Consider the following 12307-nt stretch of genomic DNA (forward strand, 5'->3'; position numbering starts at 1 on the left):
GGCTGCAAAGAAAAATAATTGTATTCCATAAAACATTGGAATTTAGAAAGAAAAAAAGCAGTGCTTAAAGTTTTCATGGCTTCTGATTTAGGGAGTTTTTAGGAGATTTTAGGATTTTACTGTGATTGGGTACTGCACATGGCTGTACAGGTGCTACGACGGCAGGGAAGCTATGGAAGAAGTTTACTAATAATTTTACAACAGTTTGAAGTGCTTATATTTCTCTATATGCATTTTTCATAGTAGCTGTAGCTAATTCTTAGATTAAAATAAAGTGGCTGCATAAACAGATTCCCGGGATATCAGTAGAAGGTTTGTTTGGCATTTCAAGTCACTTCTTTGAGGAGCACTCACCTGTGACAGATTACCATGACTACTAATTTATGTCTCAGCCTGTTTTACATTAGTTGTCCCTTCCTGACTCCAATAACAATTTGTTTGTTTAGTTTGTGGCAGATGTGCCAAGCTTGAGGATTAAAAAAAATGAATAACTTCTCCTCCACACGTCCCCCAGTTAGGTGCCTCCACACTGTGGTTATTTATTTTGGGCAACATTGTTAGGTTCTTTTATTTGCTTTCTGGTTTGTGAGCTTGAGAGTGGTCCTGACTCACATTTTCCAAGCTCTGTGCAAGTGCTAGGAGGGATTGTTTGGGTTTTTTTTCTCTTTAGCAAAGTTCTGTTCTACTGCAGTCTCCCTATTCCTGCAACCCAAATATTGAGAAAGAAAACCTATTATAAAATGAGGTGCAGCAAACCCCCAGAAGCTGGCATCTTACTGTTGAGCATTGCTTAAACAAGACAGAGAGCTCAGAAACAGTGCATGGTGGTCTGTTTGTTGCAAGATGAGAACAGTAGTTATCCATATTATTTGCTGTGTCAAAATATTATGTTCTAGGCAGAAGTAAGAAAATTACAGCTGGTACGTGATTCCAGTTATCATGAGATCTTTGTTAAAAACAAACCCATACTGCTTTATGGACAATTCCTAAACAGTAATTTATAATGAAAGCAGGTCAGAAAGGCTACCAGCATCCAGCCAAGACCCACCACTCATGCAGAACAAGACTTGCAGAAGATTAAGGTAATTTTTTAATTCTAAGTACTTAAAACTCCCTGTTGTATTAAATCTCTGAAGTGTGACTCCACAGCTCACTGATAGGGGCCTCTTTCCCCTCGAGATGTTGGTTCTCTGATGTCTGCCCCTGCTGCACTGCACCCTCCCTCCATCCACTTTGACAAGGCTTTACAGTCGCCTCCAGTCCCTCCAGCCTGACCGGCCTCATTTATTCAAAGAACTGTTACAGTTCTGGCTACAAAGCTATTATTCTGCAAAAAATCTGGGAGTAAAAACTTTCATCCAAGTGTACACAGTGAATTTCCACTCCCTCAGATGCAACAGCCTAGTAGAATTCATTCCTTCCCTTTTCCTGAGATGAAAGTAGGAAAAATATATTGCAATCTATCACATTAAGAAAAATTGTTGGAGGATGTAGAGATTTTCCCTCAGTCTGGTCCCAGTTACATTTATTTTCTACTTTAGACGTGACCTAGTGTGTTTATAGCAGTTTCAATGCTAGAGTGCTCTGCTGTGGTCCCAAACAGAGCTTTGTGTGTCCCAACTCCATTTTGTGATTCTGTCAGTCACGTATATTGGCCCAGTTTTTCCTTCATGTTGGACACTGAGAGCCTAAAAGCCTGAAACCAAAGCATTAAACAATTACAAACCCATTAGAAGGGAAAGTTTGGAGATGTAACTGTCATTGCTAAATCAGTTCTGCTTACAATTTGCTACATAGCTCACAATTTGCTACATTGGTCTAATTCCAGGTAATTTCAGATATCCTTTGTCCTCCTCCTGCATAAAACCACCTTAAAGGAAGAAAAAAACCTATATGGACTGGTCTGCATGTAATATACTTACGCTATAGAGCTGTGGCATTAGGCATATAAGCCCGTATGTTTCTTTGAATTTAAAGCTGGATTATAATTCCCTATGCTTGAGGAAAGTAAGTATGTCTGTGTCTGCATGCAAAACCACAAAACCCAGAAATAAAATACTGAAAATCTGACTGCAAAAAACCCCTAGCCTTGATTTGGCCCACCTTCTGGAGCCTCCCAGCCACAACACTAAAATCTTACTGCAAATCAGCAGTCACAAGCAACATACTGTATTTACTTTGCAATGGGGACAGAGAATGTGCTAGAAATGGCTCATGAGGAGGAAATGAGTGTGCTCAGGAGTCCCATAAATTCATTGCAGGAGGCGCCAGGCTGGTGCTGCATTTGGGTCTCAGTGCCATTCTACAGAGTTAGCTAAAACCAGCGTGGCTGATTCTCCTTCCTGTGGGGTGTCAATGGGCCCCTACACAGAAAATCACAGAATCTCTGAATTGTTTGGATTGCAAGAGACCTTAAAGATCATCTCATTCCAAACCCCCTGTCATGGGAAGGTTTGGAACTTGCACTAGACCGGGTTGCTGTTTTAACTACCTCTGGTGAGTGAATTAAAACAGAGAAAAGAAGTATTACCAAAGACACAGGTAAGGGCTTGGATCTCCAAATGCACTTTTGTTTGGTATTTGTTCTGCAGAGCAGGCCAGTACCAGTGTCAAAGTTCATGATAAACCTCAAGTTCTTTCCTTCCAGCAGCTACAGCAAATCTGTTCCATCACTGGGAGATGGAAGCTGGTAGGCAAACAATTCCAGTTCTGGCTACCTAAAAGCTGAAGTATCAAGACAAACGTTAAGGCAATTTATGATTTCTCTTGCCTATAATGGCACTGTTTTCCAAATCTCTTCACATCTCCTTTTGACAAGAGACAATTTAAACCTTCTTAAAACCAAATTTTTAGCTTCTCAGCAGAACACATACTGTCCTTTGGGATGGGGACAACATGGTTAACAGACAATAGAGGTGCATGCAAAAGGCAAAGTGTTTTAAACTTGCTGTTGTGTTGTCTAATTTAGAGAATGAGTTATAAAATTGAAGTTTTGATGGAGTTTGCAGTGGAACTACTATGACCAGTCCTTTTTTCACACGTGCACTGGGAAAACTGTGACTTTCATCCAGATTTGGTGATGACCACAGCCCCTCATCACTGTTGATATATCTTTATAACAACACACTTAGGAAGATAAAAACATTTCAGATACCAGTATCTCAGCTTATTTTGCTTTTTTAATGGTACTCTACCTAAAATTTAAAGAGAAAACATGCTATTGAGGTTCAAGCTTTGCTCCAATAATTAAAAAGCCTTGTGAAATGCTGAGAGAGCCAGCCCTGGCTTTTCTTTTACAAGCACTTGGCAGGTCATAAATAAAGCATGAGAGAAACAAAGGAAGTAAAATTGTGCCAGCCCCCAGAGCACCTTAAGGTTCATTTAATTGCCAGAAGTATTTTCCCAGTGAAGGGAAACTGCTTGTGTAAAGCAAGATGCAAAGCAATCGACATTGGCAGCATTCAGTTTGCCTCTGTCTTACCCATTTTGTTTCATTTATCTGTATTTTTTTGGATATTAGCAGCTGCAAACAGGATAAATTCAGGTTAAATTAGTAATGAACATGCCCTTAGAAATTCTACAGGTTTTACTGCTGTGAGCAGTCAAATGCATTGTGATCAAACATGTATTGGATAGTTAAACACTTTTAATAGACTAAGCAGGTAGCTGCGGCAACCTACATCTTTGTGAAAGGGTCTGACTGTTGCAGTATGGACTGTTCAGCAACAGTCTTCACCCCCCGAAAAAGCCCACAACTCAGAACTGAGGAAATTTTCATATCAGTCAGTTCAGCCCTTTTTGCATCCATGATTTGTCGGTTTGTTTTAATGCAGTTTAGGTTTACATTAATTCGTCAATTTAGTTTATTCAATGTTGGAAGGAAATACCCAGCACAAAAGATGCCCACGATAGATTTCTGTCTGTTCTGTATAGCTTGTGGTGCCTGATTCTGTGAAAAAATGTCAGTCTATTGAAACTAAAAGTAGTGTGCAAAGAACCCCTCACCATTAGTCCCTGAAAAAATGCAGAAAGCTTTTTGCAAGTTAGTTTGCATATTTTTTAAAGTACCTGGGTCCACTGGACAAATTATTAAAAATTCAGATGTACAGGACCAAAATTAGCCTTCAGGCTACAAAGTTTTATTGACTTCTAAGTACAACTGAGAGTTTAACTGATATCCTAGGTTTAAGCCTGTTCTATAGGCTTTTATTCTGATTATTTTTTACTATGAATCTGCTGTTGTGCCTGCATTCATCCTCAGCTTCTCCATGTCTGTCATGAGCTGCCTTTATATTGTGTACAATACAATGTACACAATACTTGGACCTACAAGACCCAGAAGAAAGACCCAGTACTGGTTCAAATAACATCTCTTTCCCTGTGAAGTCTTAGGATTTATTTTCTGGCAATGGAACAGTAACCAGCAGCTTTAGTTCTCAGTCTAGAGAACCTGCTTAAAAAGCTTGACATTTTTGCACAACTTCAGCCAAGTCAGTGGGACTGGCTTCTGGTGGGACTTAAGTGCTCTCCTGCCTTTAAAAGATTAAAGCTGTAATAACATCTTCAATTTGAAAAGAATGAAGAGTAAAAAGTTATATATTTACTATTGTACTTTGGTATTCTAGGGCTGCACTCATACATACTTCAGTTTCTAGAAGAAATGCATGAGACTGTGCATGTTTAAGCTTCTTTATTAGACATTTTATGAGAAAGTATGACAGATTTGACAAGAAATGAATGGCTAAATATAGCTTTACATGTATTTTTGCAGCTTCCTGAAAGCTAAAGTTTGTACAGACTTGCTTTAATTACCTAATTATAAAACAATACATAATGCCAAAAAGCTATCAGTTAACATTATCTGTGTATGTCAGCACCAGTTTGTATCACTAAGCTTTTGCTTAACTCCTGACTCCCTTTAATTTTCGTACTCTATGGATCTATCAAAGGTAAATAATACAGCTTTGCCCACAAGAAGATACTATGATATTTTCTGTACATCATGTTAAGAATCTTATCATAAGCACCAGCCACTTCTAAAGAAGTTCTGATCTAAAGAATTGGATTCCAATCTGAGGATTTCCTTGGCAGATGCAGCATTGGCTGATTTTTGGTGGCACTGTCTAATTCATACACACCCAGGAGTTGTTGTACCACATTGTTTTGTGAAATGAAGAATAAGGATAAAGGGCAAGTCTTACTCTTTGGCCCAAGTAGCTAAAAACCCCTGGAGTTCTCTGGATTTGTGAAGGCAACAGTGGAATGGCTTTTCCATGCACGTATACTAACAAACCCTGCTTGCCTCAGCAGAGAGCAGGAGGGAGCACCACTGTACATACCAGTACTTAGCTGGCAAAAACCTTTCCCAGGCCTTTCTCAGGGTCCTGTTGCTCTGAGTTCCTGGCCATCAAGCCAAGCTCCATCCTATGGAATCAATTCGGTATTTCAGTTCTTCAAACGCCCAGATGGGCCTGGCTGGGACCATGCAGGAGCTGTAAGTCACCCACCCACCTGACCAGCAGATGAAGGCCAAGGGAGGTGCCCTCAAACATCTGAAATCAAGCATCTGGACTGAGCCCTAGCTCCCTTCTTGTGAAAGGGGTTTCTTTTGTAAGGATTACAAAAAAAAAATCGGCTCCTGGGTTAAGTTTATCAAGTTTTAAAGCAGACATATGAAATGACCCTGGCTGAGATGCAATCCAGTACTGACATAAATCTTGCACGTGCCTTTGATTTCATGGAAAAGCATGCCTGTGTTAGGGGGAGAGATTGTGAATGCTTCATATACATCATCATATATTAAGAGTAGCAGCCACATTCTCCAAAGCTAATTAAATGTAACTCTTTCAGTCTTCCCAGCACATGCAAACAGATTCTTTTTCCTTTAGCTAAAAAATATTGCTTTCTCTTACTTCTTTTTACTTAAGTTTATTGTTTGTTAGAACGCCTGGCCTCTTTCCAGAAGGAAGAAGCTTTGATGACTCCCCTGCTGGCACAACTCAGAGAAACACTTGGAATTTTTTTTCATTTCCATCTTAGCAGCAGCAGTCAGTAACAAGTGTCCGGCTAACACTTAGAAAGAATGACAGCCACACAAAGGTTTTAGGGACAGAAAAATCAAACTGTGTGAAAATGTCTGTCAAGGATATAAACACCATTCTAGAGACAGACCTGGGGACACCAAAAATGTGTTTTGTTTATCAAACGATCACTTTTATTTAAGAATATGAATGTGTATATTAAGTAAGATAATTAAATACAGAGAAGAGACACTGTTTGAACTAGCTGGCAGTAAAGCTGGTGAAGGGTCTGGAGCACAAGTCCTGAGAGGAGCAGCTGAAGGAGTGTCACACTCTTCAGCAGTAGCCAAAGGCAGTTGCATGGATACAAGCGTGGGAGCAACACTGGATATGCCACATTTCCTTGGAAGCAAAAGCAGCTCAGGGACTGGAGAGTATGAGACAGCACTGCACAGAGGATCACAACAGTGTGATTCCACAATGTGGGGAGCTTTAAAATCAATACTAGCATTTGGTAAAAAGTGAAGATAAATGGACTTTTTTGTAATTTCACCATGGTCATTTATAAAAGGTGAAGGACAAAGGACTGGCTCTTGCTTCTTCTTCATTTAGACATGTATAGCTGGGTCTATGCAGATTCCTGCAAATCAAAGCTACTGTTCCTACTTGACTTCTTGATGAGTGTCTAAAACAAATCAGCTCTGAGGAGATGCTTATAAGGGAATAGAGTGGGACTTCAGGAAGATATTTATCTCTGAAAAAAAGAACTAATTGTTCAATTAAAATTAACTCTAAAAGTGACTTAAAAAGAGGGTTCTCTATCATTCTTAACACATTCTACTTTAATTGCCAACACTGTTTTTTTCCCCTCCATCTCATTTTCCAAAAGACTATCCAATACAGCAATTTAATGAAAATTTAATTTGAGAATTCTTTGTGCCAATCGAAACAATACAGATTAGAATCTATGCAAAAGCTGTCTGAATGACTGAATATTTTGCACAAATGCAAACAGAAAAGCTCTTTCTAATGAAAGGTGCTACATGGCTGAAGATGGTTGGAATTTCCATTCAAGACATTTCACAAATAAAGAAAATACCAGCAAAAACTACACAAAACCATCAACTATCAAACTAAAGAACATGGCATAAGTTAGATAATTTCTTCACCACAATTCCTATATTAATTTTCATGGATTGTTATTAGCTGGAAATAGGATGCTGAATCTGAGATTTACCAGCCAGCCTAGTTAGAAAGCATTTGGAGAGCAAAGGTCTTCCCTGCATCCTTTGACTGATTCCTATAACTATCTTTTAGACTAGATTTTTTTTTCTCTGTACTGTATTCAAGTGTTTGCAAACTCTTAGGACCATCAAGCAACTCCCCAAGACTACTTGACGTAGTAAATATTTCAATATTCAGCATTTAAGGCTATGCAGTAAATTCCTTTCAGACTGACCACTGTCTTAGCATCCTCAGTGATCAGTATCACTCGCCAGCCCCTCGGATACTTACATAAATTAAGACCTGGATGTTTGAAGACACTTAAGGCAAAACTCAAGTGCTTTGAAAAATCAGGGCCTATAAACTTGTCAGATTTAATGAAACATTGTGCTAAGCCTCTTCAAATTAAAGAACTTGTATTTTAAGAAGTTGAAATTAATGATTCAGAATTAAATATTTGCTTTGGACTTGCCAATTATCAAGAGCAACTGATAAGAACAGTAAATCTGTGTGAGACTGTGCATGACCAGACAAACTGGAGTGTTCCAATTCCATTACAAAGTGAAGCCTCTCAAAATTGGGGTGACTGTCTGCAGAATGTCTTTTTGTACATGCTGCCCTGGCCATTGCTGCTTTACAGCGACAGCCACCCTTCACTGGCTTACATAGGAATCACAGAACAACATATATAGGTTCAAAAAGATGGTGAAAACTGAAATTATTTTTCATGCAGGCATAGAGAAAGATCCACCACTGTCACATCCAGAGCTGTGTAAGTAAACTAAGCCACTGAGGCTTAGCTGGGAATGCCTCTTTTGTTGGAGTAGGCTGAAGGGCAGGGGCTGTGACATAGGAACTCAAAACCTAAAAAAACCCCAGACCACTCTTCCCTGAAAATAAAGCAGCAGGAGGACACTCACCAACTGCCACAATTAAATATGGAATTGAAATTCATCACCTGTATTTGCATCAGGTCCATTTGAGAGAAGCAAAAATACTATTTGTCCTGCTTAATCCAAGTTTCACCCTCACCCAGCATCTTTGGAGGGCAAACACTTTTAATCCTGGCGGGTAACAGACACTTCCACAATTAATTCAACATCTGTTCACCACTCTGAGTCACACCTAACAGATGGGCCACATCAGCTGGGGAAAAAAAAAAAAAAAACTAAATGGAAAGGGCACCTCATCAGTTGCCTGACTGAAACACTTTGTGACATATTGCAAATGGCTATTAAAAAGGAAGGAAGACAGCTGTAGGGGAGGATGTTATCTTTAAATTGTATCCATTAATACTGTGCAGGTAGGAACAAACCCAGACTCTGTTTTGAACCCTGCACCACAAAGCCATCCCTTTCCCCCTGCTCCGTGCCAGCGTCACTGTCTTTGCCTGGCAAAGGCGGCAACTTGCTCCCTAGAGCTGTAGGCATTCCACCCTCCATCAGGGAGGTGTGATTGCTGCCTGCTGGCATTATCGCAGGACAGTCAGTCTGATCTCTGGAAGGTGCCCAACTTGTTTAAAATATGTCTATGAAACCTGCTTGATGAAGTTTTCCAATTTGCATGATCAATGAGAGTTTGAGTAGTGATGTTTGTGACATCAGAATAATTAGATGGCTGGTTTCCAAGCTAACCCTTGTTATGAGTACACACAATTGTACTTTGAGCAACTGGGCACAAGAACAATCAAGTACAGCTTAGCTTCTCACATTACCAGTCATCTTTTTCATTCTCAACATGCTTCATAAACATTAATGACTGCCTGTCAAAACGTAGCTTCTACAAGTGTGATGAAGATTTAATCAAACTGAAGAAAGATTACAATCAGTGTTATTGTGAGCACTTAATGTGACAGAGAGACAGTAGAAGGTTTCTGAACAAATTCTGCACTATATAAATGCACTCCCTTAAGTGATAATTTGCCAAAACACCTTAAGTAATTTGTTGTCCTTTCTAGGACCCAACCTTGCAACTCCCAGAATAAGAAGGAAATTACTTAATTTTAGAAATGGTACTTTAGCCAAGGGGCAGGACATAAAAGCCAATGGTTACTCAGCTTTTCTTCAAGAGATTTATTTAAAAAATAAAGGATTCTAAGCAAGTCCAGTCAGGTGCCTAAAGAGCTGCTGAGTCTCATCAGCTTTAGTTCTGTGCTTGCAAATAATTTTGCAATTGTTTCTGTCCACCTTCCCCAAACTGGTCTGTTATAGACAGAACAGGCACTCAGGCAGCTCCTTGTGCGTGTGTGACTCACCTGGACATGGCTCGTGCTGCTCTCTGTCAATGAAAGTTACAATGCAGGGCACAAGGAAGTGTCACTATTGGATCCCATATTCAGTCAGTGCAAGTCCAAGAAGTATTCACCATACAGCCACAGAAAAGGGCTAAGTGAGGGTTTCAATTGTGGCAATAGCCATTGCCCAGACAGCCTTCTTCAGCAATATGCTCCGCAAACAAAGCATAAGCAAACAATTTATCCCTAACGTTTTTCAGAGGGATACTGAAAGTCCCTGTGAGAGCAGAGGCATTACAACACCCCATGAATTGTTTCCTGAAAAGCTCTACAACAGACTGGTTGTGAGTTCTTCCCCTGCACCATGTTAGAAGCAGCCACAAAAACCCACATCCACAACTTAGAACTAATCCTGCCATCACCACTGTGACTTCCCCCACCTCAGTCACTACTTCCAGTAAAGACACTGTGCTGCACCAGAACAGCTCTAAAATGAAATGCAAAGATTACAGCATTTCAAGACATTTTGTTGGTTTCAGCTTCATTAAAAAAAAAAAAAACAAAAAAACTCTAAGCCACAGCAGGATACTGAAGGAAGACAAAATAAGTAAGGACGTGCAAGATTGCAGGTACTGCTTCCTCAGCAGGAAGATAAATACTTGTCTCACTCCCAGCCTGTGCAGCATCACACTGCTAACGAACTTGGGTAGGAAAATCTGCCAGTAGTTATCACGGTTTGAAAATTGCTTTTTTTCAGTAATTATTTTGGAAGTTAAGAAATTCTATGTCCTCATTTTGGTCTTTGGTAGAGTCAATGTAAGCAAAAGTAGCACCATTTTCCTATGCCTGTTAGTTCTGCAATCCCATAAAAGCAGACGTGTCAACAGTTGTCCAGTCTATGCACATTTCAATGAAATTTTCCTTTAATTAGCTTTAATTTAGTCCTACAGACAGGGAAGCATTTGTGGTTGGACCATATCAGGAACACTCCTGAAGTATGTTTTCATTTAGTTTTGCCCAAAAGGAATTCAATGAAGTGAATAAAAACTGCAGTGGGTAAGTGGGGGTGATGGAGAGCTTCAGGAGTGACCTCCTGATCCAAACAAATTCAAGACCTGGATGCAGTTACTTTGGTTTTGACTGGAAAGCAGCACCTTTTCTTTGTCCAAACATACACTGAACAAGTTGAAATGTCTGTACCTTGACCCTGCAAAGAGCTACAGGACAGTTCAAGTCCTCTGGTCTGTCTTGTCATCCTAGAAAAAGCCCAGGGAAATGACAATAAGCACTGGGGCTGTGTGAAGTTCTAACTGGATGTGGATGGAAAATCTTCATTGCATCTCCCAGCACCAGTTTTAGACAGTCAAGTTTTCTTCAGTTGCAGAAATGACCTGAAAAACAATCTTCTTTGCCTCCTCATCCCTTTGGATAGGAACTATTAACAGGCAGATTGTGCCCAAGATATTCAAGAACATGAGCAAAAATTCCCAACTGTAGGGTGTGGTTGTTGTATTGTGGGTGTTTTTGTTGTTGGTTCTTGGTTTGTTTGTTTTTTTTTAAACTGAGCAATTATTTGCAGTTCCCTTTTGCAAGGTGAAAAAATTAGATCCAAATGTCAGTTTTCAAGTTCAGTGAGGATGTGGTTCAAGCAGTATTTCAGAACAATACATAATTTGAGTTTATACACCTAGTAAGGAAGCCAAAAAAGTTCTGAAAAAAGGTCAAAGAAAATAAGGGGGTGGGGAAAGAAGACTAGAAAAAGTGGTTGTAATTGTTTTACAGTTTGTTGGAAACAAACAAAAAAAAAATGGTTACAACTGCACAAGAAACTTGGCATAGATAAATTTTCAGCAAACAATTTTTGTTATTCTGAAAACAGAGGTCTGAGTACGGTAACTTCTAAACAAGCTAGACCCAAGTAACAGCAGAGTTGCCCTTTTTACAGTATCTGTGCCAACTCCAGTATTTGTTTTACATCGTAATGATGTGACAAGGCTGATTTGTACTTTCCTTGGCTTTAACAACAATAGTAGCAAACTGATAAAGCTTAAGAGTAAAGTAGCTTATTAGCACTGGCAGCTTAGCCAGCAAACATCATAAAAAGGACTTAAATCAGAAATTGCATCTGTGCCCCTTGCTTTTGGCTGATAACAGCAAAATAAAGGATACCAGCAAATCAACCACATCAATCACCAACTGCTAAAACTGTCAAGGAGCACGATAATGCAGACCTGACACAAAATCTGTCAATACTGACCCTATTATCCCTATCACCCATATAAGGGGTCATCTCTATTAAAAGGCAAGGGAGCGCTTGGTGTCAGATTTGAAAAGCTGAACATAAACCACTACTCATGACACAGTTTACTAAATATCTAAGCCTCAACTCTGTCATACCCTGCCCCACAATAGTCAAAGAAGAGTGCGAAACAAATAACAGCAAGCTCAAATAACCATTTTCCCTGGGGAGAACACTGGATGCCTGGTGCACTTGCCTTTTGTCCCTCAGGATGATGCCCAGGAGAAAGCCACACACTACAGAGGAGGAGGAGTGTTGCTTCTGGGCAGAGAGCAAACACAGACCTGACCAAGCTTTCAGAAAAGCTTTCCATGTCACAAGGCTGGTGGTATTTGTGTCCCAGCAGCCCAAGCTTTAGCAACACCTCGATTTCTCCCACTTCACTTGCCAAAAAAATCTGCTGCACTTTTTAAATTCAGCTACATTCTGTACCACATTTTATTCATAATTACAGCTGCACCTGAGGGCACACACCTCAGCATGGAACCACAAGACATTACTTTAAGGCAAAGTTGGCATTAAATTAATATT

This window comes from Pyrgilauda ruficollis, unplaced genomic scaffold (assembly GCF_017590135.1).
Source record: "Pyrgilauda ruficollis isolate IOZ18807 unplaced genomic scaffold, ASM1759013v1 scaffold18, whole genome shotgun sequence".
Taxonomy (NCBI): Eukaryota; Metazoa; Chordata; class Aves; order Passeriformes; family Passeridae; genus Pyrgilauda; species Pyrgilauda ruficollis.